The sequence below is a fragment of the Eutrigla gurnardus genome, assembly GCF_963514095.1.
Source record: "Eutrigla gurnardus genome assembly, chromosome: 2".
Lineage (NCBI taxonomy): Eukaryota > Metazoa > Chordata > Actinopteri > Perciformes > Triglidae > Eutrigla > Eutrigla gurnardus.
The window spans coordinates 8,554,873-8,569,044 of NC_139916.1; the positions used below are offsets into that span (position 1 = coordinate 8,554,873).

Sequence of the window (14,172 nt, forward strand, 5' to 3'; positions counted from 1 at the left end):
CTTCACTCTCAAGCGCCTCTACTTGGAGGGAAGCCATGTGGTAACCAATCTAGCTCTCACACCGGCGTTACCACGGCGCAGAGGGGACAGGGTGACATGAGGAGACGAGGGCGAGCAAGTCTGGTGGGTGGAAGTTTGAGCAATCTAACACTCTCACTATATGAAGTGGCTCGTTATATTATCCCATTAGGTTTAGGCTACAAACTCATGGGTGGGATGGATACACAAGTCAATCAGGAAGTCCAGTAGATCATACAATAGATTTGTTTTAAAGAGCCAGTGCACCAACAAAATATGTATTATTATTATTATTATTATTATTATTATTATTATTATTATTAATAATAATAAAATTATTATTATTATTATTATTATTAGTAGTAGTAGTAGTAGTAGTAATATTATTATTAGTAGTATTATTAGTATTATTTTGTTATTATTATTATTATTATTAGTAGTACTAGCAATATTATTATTAGTAGTATTATTATTAGTTTTATTTTGTTATTATTTTGATTATTATTATTATTAGTAGTAGTAGTAGTAGTAATATTATTATTATTATTATTATTAGTAGTAGTAGTAGTAATATTATTATTTGTAGTATTATTAGTATTATTTTTTTATTATTATTATTATTAGTAGTAGTAGCAATATTATTATTATAAGTATTATTATTAGTATTATTTTGTTATTATTTTGATTATTATTATTAGTAGTAGTAGTAATATTATTATTAGTAGTATTATTTTGTTATTATTTTGATTATTGTTATTATTAGTAGTAGTAGTAATATTATTATTATTAGTATTATTTTGTTATTATTTTGATTATTATTATTAGTAGTAGTAGTAATATTATTATTATTATTTTGTTATTATTTAGATTATTATTATTATTTAGATTGTTATTATTCTTTTAAAATGGTAGATTCAGCAAGATACAACACCAAACAAACAATTTTGCATAAACGATTAATGTTTTATCCTGATCTTATTCTCATAACTATGTAAATTCTGACATTAACACACTGGATCAGGACAGACCTGCAGCCACATGTAAACCAGCTGCTGTGTGCAGATGAATAGGCAGCCATGTTGGTTTGCTGGCCGGTTCCAAGTTAGCAACCAAAAGCACTATGTACTCAGCTAACACAGCTAATTCAGAATTTCTACAACGGAGATGGAAAGTTCGCAAAGTTAGCGTAAACTACATTTCACCGTTGTGCTCTAAACTAACATCACACTAGCGTCCACGCATCATCATCAAGTTTACATCTGAATTTCTTTCCCTAGCGAAAGTCACATGTAGAGCCAAGCCTATAGAATAAAAAAATGATGTTCACACTGAAACCACTAGATGGCACTGTGTTACTGCAGAGGTAAGGAAGAGCTGAACAGGAAGTAAAGCTTTCTTTTTTTTCAGCGACTTGTGGCGATTTACTTGTTATCTACATGTTGACGTGAGTCTTCGTGAGACGAATGCAAGTCTAATACTTTCTGAGAGTTTATTTTACAGATGTATATATTTTACAATTATTCATGTTTGAGAACATTCGATGTGCGTGCATGGTACCTAAAATCTTCATGGTCGCCACCTTGTGCAGCGACAAGACCATTGAACTGATATACTGTAGAGTTTCAAGACTCATTCAATTCAATTCAATTAGGATTCAAGTTACTTCAGATTGCCTCATGCACTTCACATGTTAGGAATCCAAATTTGCCAACTCTTGGGTGTTTGAAGAGTGTGTCGGAGGTGTAAATTGGCAAGAAAATCTTTGTGAAATCTGACAGAAAGTCAACATTCCAGATGAATTTAGTTGAATTGGTTGAAGGTTTGTGGGAAGTCGAGTCTCGATCTTCGGGGAGGCAGTGGCCCCGTTTGATTTATGAATCGATGCCGACAGTCTGGTTGCCTTTGTCAAAGCGGTTGCTCCTGGGATTTTGCTCCGAGCATACCAACTCACGCCTCTTTGTCCCCTCTAGAAGTCACTCTGCACATGAGCTACAATATGACCATTTCCTCATTTAAAATCATCGGATTGTTGTTGTCGCTGGCTAATGATGAATGATCCGCCCGTCATAAAGTCTCCATAACCCATGCTGCTGGAGGAACAATTATTCCTTATGGGCTGAAGAAAGAGTGTATAGGGTTTGTAGGGTTCGGCTCATACACCAGTTGATTGCCCGGTTTCCAGGCGTGATAGACTCGGTGCAGTAGGAACTCCCCTGACTCCAAAAGCCTGACCTAGTCTCTAAGAATCGCTTCACGCCGGGGTCACTCGTCATTAGAAGTTAAAGGAAGTGCCTTGCATGAAAAGTATGGCCACCCAAAGCGGCTGGCAAACACTCACTGTGCTTTTCAGGCAGAGTCAAGTCCTTAATTTATGTTGCCCTGTAGGACATTATCAGAGGGGGTCTTCTCCATGAGGATACAACTCTGATAATGTCTTGGAGGTATAGGGTTGCTTCAGATGCTATAATGTTCCTATTCTCATGCTCCTTTGCTCTTTTGGGTGATCGGTAAGATGTAGCAGATCATTCTTATTGTTCTTTAAAAAAGTGCTGCATGTGTAATGGTTGTCAACCATCAACCATCATCCTTCTGGCCTACTAAAACATGCAAAATACTTCAACGGAATTTGACGATCTATTGGCTGTTGGAGTCACGGCCACTTTGCTGTCCAGTAAGGATGTGATAGAGAAAATAAAAACAGATTAAAAGGTGGACTGAAAGAATTGTACAAGGAATAGATGACGTTTTCGACATACTGTACTACGACTTTTTATGACTATTTTTGACGTACTTTAGTAGGATTTTTTCATGACTTTTTTTTCGACATACTATATACTATGACTTTTTAAAAATGCTATAATATGAGGTTTTTCATGACTTTTTAAAAACTTTTTTCAATATACTATATCATTATTTTTTAATGACTTATTTCGCCATAATATACTATGACATTTGTTTGTATGTTTTGTTTTCCCAGATGGCCTAGTGGTCAGGACTCCTGGTTTACATCCAGGTGGCTTGAGTCCAGTTCCTGGTGTGGGATCGATCACCTTTTACAAATCTCTACCATCAATGTATCCATTAATTAACATCAACGTTACATGTAAAAAAAAAATCAGATAATTTCAGATGCAAATCAATGTGCAGTTACCTGTAATGCTATTTTGTTCATATAATTTTGTTTAAAAAAATATTTGCCTGTCAAGCTAGCTAGCTTGACCCCTTAGGCTTACATGGACTTACCTGTTTTCATTCCTTCCTCATTGGTTGATGGTGGAAATTCGGAAATTTGGTGGAAATTCAAAGTTGAAATCGACACGAAATCGCAACGAACGACGCTTGTGAAAGCACAGCTTGAAATTTTTCAAATTGGTGGGGTTCGAACCCACATGTCAACGTTGGCAGTCAGTGTCCTTAACCATTGGTCCACCTTGGGTGCTCAGCAACTCAAAGAAGATGGGATCTTCATTGCAACAACTGAAGTACGGCAAAGCCTCCATGGATCAGAGATACGATTGTGACCGACAGCTGAAACTACACCTGAAACTGCACCTGAAACTGCACCTGAAACTACACCTGAAACTGCACCTGAAACTGCACCTGAAACTACACCTGAAACTACACCTGAAACTGCACCTGAAACTACACCTGAAACTGCACCTGAAACTACACCTGGAACTACACCTGAAACTACACCTGAAACTACACCTGAAACTGCACCTGAAACTACACCTGAAACAACACCTGAAACAACACCTGGAACTGCACCTGAAACTACACCTGGAACTACACCTGAAACAACACCTGAAACAACACCTGAATCTACACCTGAAACAACACCTGAAACAACACCTGGAACTACACCTGGAACTACACCTGAAACTACACCTGAAACAACACCTGGAACTACACCTGAAACTACACCTGAAACTACACCTGGAACTACACCTGAAACTGCACCTGAAACTACACCTGAAACAACACCTGGGACTACACCTGGAACTACACCTGGAACTACACCTGGAACTACACCTGAAACAACACCTGAATCTACACCTGAAACTACACCTGGAACTACACCTGGAACTACACCTGAAACAACACCTGAAACAACACCTGAATCTACACCTGAAACTACACCTGGAACTTCACCTTGAACTATACCTGAAACAAAACCTGGAACTATGTGGTGTTGGTAATCATAGAACATTGTATGTGCTTCTTAGAAATAGTATACTTGTGATTTAAATAAATTGCTGCTGTTAGAACTGAGGTCACGTTCTTCATGCTCATTCTACATGTCCACGCACGTCAACAACAACACGTTATCTGCAACGAAAGTCACTCAGCTGCACTTTGAAACTCGACAAAAGCATCAATGTTGCAAATAAATGACATCAGAGTCAAGGAAAAGAAAAATCAAACAGCAAGACAAAGGTAACCTAATACTTTCATGACAATTTTCCAACATGCTAAACTATGACCTATTTGACATTCTATAGAATGACAGTTTTAATGCTATGAGTTATTTATGAGAGGCACATGTGTCAGGTCAAATAGCTCAGGTTGATAGAACACAATTTGGGGAGTGCAAGGTTGTGGGTTCAATTCTAGTGGGAGAGAGACTTTTAAAGTCCAATAACAAAATAAATGTACGAAGAACCAAGCAGAGGGTCTCATTAAGACTGAAGGTTTTTTATGACTTTTTCAACATACTATACAATGCAAAACTTTTTTATAACTCTTTTGGACATACTGCAATATGGCAGGTCAAATAGCTCAGGGTGATAAAACACTGTGTGGGGAACACAAGGTTATGAGTTCAATTCCTGTGTGGGGGAGAGACTTTTAAAGTCCAATAACAAAATAAATGTATGAAGAACCAAGCAGAGGGTCTCATTAAGACTGAAGGTTTTTTATGACTTTCTTAACGTACTATACAATGCAAAACTTTTTTATAACTCTTTTGGACAAATTATAATATGGCAGGTCAAATAGCTCAGGGTGATAAAACACAGTTTGGGGAACACAAGGTTATGAGTTAAATTCCATTGTGGGGACTTTTAAAGTCCAATAATGACATTGAAGTGGGGCGTCTTATTAAGAGTGAAGTTTTTTTTTATTTTTCGACATCCTACAACTTTTTTCATTACTTTTTTATTACTTTTTTCAACATGCTATACTATGACGTGTTTTTCACTCACACGTCTCGCTCAACAGATCTGCTCTCATTTGCACCGGCTGTGTGAAAGCACACGTATCAGATACAAGACTTGAAGCATTCGTTTGGATTTCAAGTCTATTTTTTTCGACAATATGCGTGTAAACATGAGGTCAATACCCAATAAAAAGGCAAAGTGTCTCCGGCTGCAAAGAGAGGCTGAGCAGAAGCAATCCTGTGTTCAGTTAGCTGTTAGCTTTAAAACAGTAAAAGCGTGTTTCCCCCACAGTGTCTTAGCCATGGATAGAAGCAGAGGTGCAAAATCACTCACTCACTCACTCACTCACTCACTCACTCACTCACTCACTCAAAAACAAGTCAAAAACACAACAAACTGAAAATTCAAAAGCGAGAAAAACCAAAACTCTAGATAACCTAAAAACAAAGACAGATAAACTAGTAAAGGCCACTAAAAATGACCTTTCTTGCTCCGGACTCAGAGCCAGAATGTGACAGTAGATAGTCTTCTTCGTTGAAATTTTACTGAGTTTCATTCTACAAGAAGATTCAAAGGAAGAAACCATAAGACAAAGTCACAACTTCAGCCAGATCTGCTATTTAATACCTTGCAAAGCAACGTTTTTAATGTTAAGTGTATAAACCTGCAGCTAGAATAGAGACACCAGCCCACGTCTTCATATCAACAGCGATTTGCTCGAGCAATTCAACAAAAAAGCCCCTAGAACATTTAAACACGGGTCACTTCACGGAGAAAGCCTGAGACCGCGTCGACACACAATTTTAACCACCGACAAAAAGACACTGCAAGGGAACAAGAAGCTAGGGGAAATGCAAGACAAAGAGCCCAGTGCAACAGATCCCAAACGTTCAACACACCAACTGCAGCCAATCCGCTGCGTCCATTCAGTCCACTTGAATTCAGTGTTTCTTTTTATCCCCAAGTGACAATTAGTCTGGTGTCGGCAACAAACAAAAAAAGGCTCATATTTACATACGCAACAATCGTGTGACTGTATCAGATAATGGTATGTGGGGTTGAGTCACAAACGTACACATGGGCGTTAATGTATGCACACACACACACACACACACACACACACACACACACACACACACACACACACGCGCACACACTGACCTCACCTTACTGAGTCCAATAGCTTCCTCTGCTTGGCAAGAGGGGAGTGTTGAGTAGCTACCAACCAGGCCACCCAGTAGTGAGCGAGACCTGCCAGCAACACCCCCGTGCTGAGCAGGCTGATATCGGTATGCTGAATATTAATACTATAAGAGCCTAGTGCTCGTGTACCAGCATGCAAAGCATCAAAATCTATCTAATCCATTTTTACTACAGAAGAAATAAAATGTAATATGTACCTTATTGGGTTTAAGTTAATAAATAGCAATATAAAAACAGTTCATATATTTAATATACTTCACATTTCTAGTAATATATATATATATATATATATATATATATATATATATATATATATACACTCAACAAAAATATAAACGCAACACTTTTGTTTTTGCTCCCATTTTTCATGAGATGGACTTAAAGATCTAAAATTCATTCCAGATACACAATATTACCATTTCTCTCAAACATTGTTCACAAATCTGTCTAAATGTGTGATAGTGAGCACTTCTGCTTTGCTGAGATAATCCATCCCACCTCACAGGTGTGCCACATCAAGATGCTGATCTGACATCATGATTAGTGCACAGGTGTACCTTATACTGCCCACAATAAAAGGCCACTCTGAAATGTGCAGTTTTGTCTCACAGCAAAATGCCACAGATGCCACAAGCATTGAGGGAGCGTGCAATTGGCATGCTGACAGCAGGAATGTCAACCAGATCTGTTGCTCGTGCATTGAATGTTCATTTCTCCACCATAAGCCGTCTCCAAAGGCGTTTCAGAGAATATGGCAATACATCCAACCGGCCTCACAACCGCAGACCACGTGTAACCACACCAGCCCAGGACCTCCACATCCAGCAGGTTCACCTCCAAGATCATCTGAGACCAGCCACTCAGACAGCTGCCGAAACAATTGGTTTGCATAACCAAACAATTTCTGCACAAACTGTCAGAAACCGTCTCAGGGAAGCTCAACTGCATGCTCGTCGTCCTCATCGGGGTCTTGACCTGACTCCAGCTCGTCACCGTAACAGACTTGAGTGGGCAAATGCTCACATTCGATGGCGTCTGGCACGTTGGAGAGGTGTTCTCTTCACGGATGAATCTCGGTTTACATTGTTCAGGGCAGATGGCAGACAGCGTGTGTGGCGTCGTGTGGGTGAGCGCTTTGCTGATGTCAATGTTGTGGATCGAGTGGCCCATGGTGGTGGTGGGGTTATGGTATGGGCAGGCATCTGTTATGGACGAAGAACACAGGTGCATTTTATTGATGGCATTTTGAATGCACAGAGATACCGTGATGAGATCCTGAGGCCCATTGTTGTGCCATACATCCATGAACATCACCTCATGTTTCAGCAAGATAATGCACGGCCCCATGTTGCAAGGATCTGTACACAATTCTTGGAAGCTGAAAATGTCCCAGTTCTTGCATGGCCAGCATACTCACCGGACATGTCACCCATTGAGCATGTTTGGGATGTGCTTGACCGGCGTATACGACAGCGTGTACCAGATCCCATTAATATCCAGCAACTTCGCACAGCCATTGAAGAGGAGTGGACCAACATTCCACAGGCCACAATTGACAATCTGATAAACTCTATGCGAAGAAGATGTGTTGCACTGCATGAGGCAAATGGTGGTCACACCAGATACTGACTGGTTCTGAGTCCCCAGACCCCCAATAAAGCAAAAAAAAATGCACATTTCAGGGTGGCCTTTTATTGTGGACAGTCTAAGGCACAACTGTGCACTAATCATGATGTCAGATCAGCATCTTGATGTGGCACACCTGTGAGGTGGGATGGATTATCTCAGCAAAGCAGAAGTGCTCACTATCACACATTTAGACTGATTTGTGAACAATGTTTGAGAGAAATGGTAATATTGTGTATCTGGAATGAATTTTAGATCTTTAAGTCCATCTCATGAAAAATGGGAGCAAAAACAAAAGTGTTGCGTTTATATTTTTGTTGAGTGTATATATATATATATATATATATATATATATATATATATATGTGTGTGTGTAAAGTATTCATCGTCCCCAGAGGATGTTCCTTTATTAATTTGATGGTCCCTGGTTGTTTCCTCTAGCACCACCATGAGGTTGTCATAGTGGTTGAGATTGCAAATGCAGGTCATTTATTTTAGAAGCATTTTTTTGTCATATTTGTTGAAATTACCTTTCCTGACAGCAATCAATAAATCAAATTGACTGCCAAAGAACTGAATCTGGCATCTGTGGCTGTCATGATGGGATGGCCTGTCTGCAGGCAGGCTCTCAAAGGCCATCAACAAAAAAAAGTGAATACTTCACTGCTTTCTTCCAAACAAAGTCTTGAGTGCATTTCTCTCACAGAAATGCCAAACGCAGGTAAAAGTGTCCGTTTTGATTACTGTCATCTTCACTCACGCAGTCACTGGCATGACGAGCACCGAGGTAATCATTTCCTTCATAAGCTCTTCACCTCGCAGACTCCTCATGGGAGACTGATAATATTAAAGCTGATGTGCAATTATACATTCGGGCTATTTTTAGTTCTATCTTGTCTCCATGTTCACCTGCCAGACAGCCTTCTGACGTGTGAGCTATGAGTACATCCTGGAGTGCAGTGGACCATGCATGATGGAGACAAACTGTAGATATCATACAAACAATCTCTCTCTCTCTGTTTCACTGTCATTCGTCCACCTCCCCCCCCCCCTCCTCATCCTTACCTCAGGATGAAATGATATATGACCGGCCCACGTCTTCCTCTACGTTTGTCATTCCACTTATCGCTGGCTGACGTCTCAGTATCGACACAATGAGCGGCGGAACGGGGCCGTTATACCTGTGAGGTTTAGGGGCGGGACGGTAATCACACACCTGTCCATCCACTGTCACCAGAGGATTGAGTGTGATTGTGTTTCTGGGTGTGAAGGCATGCGAGGCAGCATGCTTGTGTGTGTGAGTGTTTGGTGCATTACTGTGTGTTCCCAGACCATTCATTCCTGCTGCTGTATCTCTGAATGGAGTTTTCTTTTTCTATTTTTGCATGTGTCATTCAAGCCTCAGAGGTTTTTCATTTCAAATGATGATATCACAACTATTTATTATAGCTAATAAGCTCTTCGTGAATTTGATAATCAATTAATCATTAATTAATTGAGCAGAATGGTCTAACATTTGCTATTTCCAAGGTCAATATTGAACCTCTAAGGTAACTGCATCACCACTGAACATTAATATTGGGGGAGGATGACATGAATTCAAATAGGAGAGGTTTTAATGATAGTTGTCCTTATCTGAAGTGACAAGATTTTTTTTTATTTTTTTTATCAGCAGGAAGCTTTAAAGACAACAGAGGAAATATATTAAATAATATATTCTAAAAATGTTTAAAATAATTAAAACTAATTTCACTGAATAGTTTATTCTCTGCTCTGGCCTTTCAACAAGATGTTAAAGTACATACTGATTTGTCTCAGGAGCTAATAGCAGGCTGCTCAGTGTGAAGGCCTTTATTATGCCACAGATGCCACCTGCTGGTCAGAACTCGTCATTGCAGCACCCCGTCAATCCCCCTTCAAAGATCTCCCAATGTCACTGCTTTCAGTCTCCTTAAATGACCCGCGCTTCATTACTGCATGAAATAACCAACATTAACACAAATATCTAAAAGTTCTAAACTGTGAATGCACTCAAACACTGAGTCATTTATTTTTGGTGATTATGGCCATGTTTTATTTTGCAAAAAAAAAAAAAGATTTCAGTCCTGTCTGGGAAAGTGAGTCCTATCTTCTTGCTAGTATGCAGAGTATTAACTGAGGTGTATTAGTGAGATAAGAAGTCACAGCACATGTTGAATCGACTGCAGCATAGCTGCAACGTGTGTGTGTTTTCCCATGTCATTCCCACAGCCCCCCCCCCCCCCCAACAGGAACCATCGTCTCCCCTTATCCCATTAAGACAATTGCCAAGACTGGCATTCAAACATGTGCATGTGTCTCTCTCTGTGTGTGTATATGGGTTTGTATGCACGCACACACACACAAACCCATATATACGGACGAATGCACACAAATATAACAACCCACACACACACACACACACACACACTGGGCAGAGAACGAGTAATTTCAAAATCAACCCTTTTGGGGGAAAAAGAGTGGAGGAAAAAAAGAAGAATGAGAGCCCCAAACCTCCACCAGTGTTGGCTGATTGTAAAGGACTGTCAGTTACTGCAGCTTTCTATCGGGCCAAAGGAAACAGCGGGATTCAACTTGGGGCCCAATAAAGGCCTATTCTTCTTGGAATCGGCCCTCGCACATGGACTTGAATGCACTCAGGCGCTAATTTTCCGAGCTGTGGGAGCCCACTCTATATTCACAGGCTGTGGCGTCCCAGCAGGCACAGCCGCGCATGCTGATGCCATTACACACTACCGGGCTAATGCTAATGCTAACACAGGCATAATGCTAATGCATGTGTAATGCTCCACTGCTAAGACATCAGCAGAGACAGTATCTCATTTAATAACATGTGTAGACGCACACACTTCCTGTGAATTGGAATAAAAATGACAGCTAACACAAACAGAGTCTTTTAGTAAGAAATGTCCTATGAAATAATCAATAAATTACTAAAATCTTTTGTTCACGTATGTCTAGGTATCAAGCCTGGTAGATATAGTTTGGTTTTGCCTGCGTTTCAGATGTCGGCCTCCTCACAACAGAAATCTGCCCAAATAATCCCGTTAGTGTAGAAAGTATTTACAATCAAAGGTCTGTGAGAGAAACAGGGGAAGTTATTCTAGAAAGATGTTGCTGAAGGTTGTTTTTTTTAGAGCTGTAAGCACCACAAATCAAATGCTTGACTAGAAAGGTGCAGTCAGTAGAGAGCAGATCTCCACCAGGTGTGATTGTGAATGAATACAGCACACAGCCGGCTAAACTCCCATTTAGATATCAATAATCAATAATATCTTCATTCAAACGCAAAAACAAGCGGCGATGAATGCAAGCACTCGCCTTGATGCCGTCGTATAATAAACTTGATGCAACCTTGTCAAACCCAAAATGAAACTGCTGTCTAGTGGGTTGTGAGTGAGGAGTCAGCAGGCACTCAATGGCAGCATAAAACAGACCATAAAAGGTGTTTTGAGAACGTGAATCACTGCAACCACAAGAGGTCCTTTAATATGCAGCATGACGGCCCCCCCAAAACATGATGCAGTGAGCTGCAGCAGGATGTGAGATTAGCAGTGGACAGATCTGATGTCTTACTTACTTGGACAAGCAAGACAGAGACGCTTTATTGTTGGTGTTCTTTTTAAATATTACATTTCATTTACTAACATTACAAGAGAAAAAGGCCTTCAGGGATAACCAACGTGTTACATAACGCAACTGCTGGAGTTGAACCTTCCAAATCCATGAAGATGAACGTCAGCTTAAACTCAGATTCAGCAGCAACCAGAGCCGGCACAGTGGAGGAATACTACACGGCGTATGTACTAATATTACCTCACGTGTGGTGAAGAGGATGTACGCTCCTTGGGCTTTCGAAGTAATGCTGAGCCAGATTACCACGAACCAGCTCATTGGCTGGGGAAGATGGAGAAATGCACTTCCTCTGCCTCGTTAACAAAGCTGTGAGCCTGGATTTGTTTCTGCTCAGCGTGTGTTCAACCAGTGAAGAATCCGCATCTTGTTGTGCGCTGTTGGCACTAATCAAAATAAGTATCCCGCATCATAATTACTGCAATTTGACCACGATTCATCAAGAGATGAGTTGGAAAACAAATGTTCTTGTTTAAAGCTGTTCTACTTGTGATTTGAAAGGTGTTGCTGGTACGACCAGTTATTACCTGAGTCTGCATTATAACATCCAGCTCAACAACCTTCGTGACATTTTAATAAAAGTCTACAATTAAGTTCAAATTCAAGGCACATTTCCCACTAAGATGTTTCATTTCAGCTTGTCAAGTATCCTCATAACCTCAGACAAACACTGAAGGGTAGAGCATGAGCGAATCTGGACAATTCTTGGCTTGAACAACATCCCGGCTCAGGATTTCTTCTTCCATCTCCTCGTCTGCTTCCTTTGCACCACTAACTTCCACCAAGAGACTTTACAAGGATGATCAGTGTCTCCACTTATCTCTAATGAAACACTGCCCTCCAGTGGATACAGACATTAAGATGAAGCGTCTTCTGTGACCTTTCTGTAATAATACAAGCCGCATCTTTAAAAAAAATCGCATCTTCACGAACTAAACGGTGTACTCATGGAAGAGGAACGTCGTGTTGGGTCTCTCATAGGAAACAGTTTAGGGCTCGTCAACACACTTAACCTCCGAGTCTAAACTCACACTGATGCTGGCAGGCACAGACCCATTTTAAATTAAATGTGAAAGAAGATTAAGTTGCGCTGTGATGTGCACCATCAACCTCTCCCCATTAAAACCGAATGGGATCAATCCAGTGGGGAAACCCGCTTCAGCACGCTGCGGGCATCAGCACTTTTAAAACCATGGGAAGTAATCTGTCACAACCATGAATTTAACCTGCGACAGCTTGCAAACGTGGCACACCACAAGTATAGTGTGGTGTGCAGCGAACACGGCCACTGTAGTGAGATGTGTAGCAACATGGTAGTAAGAGCTTGTCGATGGCTGACTGCTCCAGTGGAGATGCCGAGTGGTTACCGATTCTGGTTGTTAAATGATTAAGAGGACAGGGAAGAAGAAGGAAAAAGACATGGTGCTGCATAAAATGATAGATATATATTTTCTAATCTGCTTTTTGTGTCTTTAGAGATGGCAAAGTATATCAGTCTTAGGTCGAACCACAACAATCGCCATGAAACTTTGATATTCAGTGTTATTATTAACGTTCTCATCCCAATTTTGACCCTTGGTGACACCAAACACTGGGTAACCTGGGGCAACGCTAAAACATGGGGTCAACGTTGCAATCAAAACCAATTAGTTTGATTTGAGTCAAACCTCGTGTTTGGGTTTAAAATAAGTTAAGTAAGTAAAATGTATACAACGTATTATACATTAGGAATATCACTAATTTAGCTGTAAAATAACCCAACAATTAGTTAATTAGATTCGTAAATTAGATGCTAACTTCCTGTACTACAGCAGCGGACATGGTTAACATACACCTTCTAAACAGCGTTTGGCTCAAAGCTCCACTGTGCCTCTGTAGAGCCTCACAGAACCGCTGTCGACTTTTGATGGGAATGATATGCAACGAAAGTCCTCGATCGGACCTGAGCCAGCGATGTTGCAAGGATGACTGCATCACGAGCTTCTTTTAACAACCACACTGAAACGTCTCATAAACAAACCGATGAAAAATGGACATCAACACTGAAAGGTGAAGCACAACGAATCAGAACAGGACATGTCACACGGGGCCAGGACACACCATGCTGGGTCATGCTGCTCTGGGAGATTTATTTAGTGATTTTTCGTTTTTTTGTTTTTATTATGTTTTTTTTCCCCACTTGCGCTCCTGTCAGGAGTGTCGTAAATGGGACAGTCAAGCAGCAAGAGTCACAGTTCATCATCATCATCATCGTCATCATCATCATCACTGTCACCACCATTATTAACATCCTCCTCATCGCATCATAATGACCATCATTTAACTTTTTCCTCAAGCTAGAAAATAATTTACATCACATTGTTTTTACTGACTTTTGAGACCACAAACATTCCAGCAACACACTCTAGGATTAAGGGTGGGTAACAATCAGAAAAGCATGACTTTTTGCATAGTATTAAATGAACAAAGACATTGAGTTCTTTATTTACAATTA

The 14,172-nt window shown here is 40.2% G+C and overlaps 1 protein-coding gene across 1 annotated transcript in view; it reads left to right on the plus strand.

The window, feature by feature from the left end:
- The window catches only part of vgll4b (vestigial-like family member 4b), a 325,618-nt gene that overhangs the window by 209,188 nt on the left and 102,258 nt on the right, over positions 1 to 14,172 (plus strand). The gene's annotated exons all lie outside the window — the stretch shown is intronic.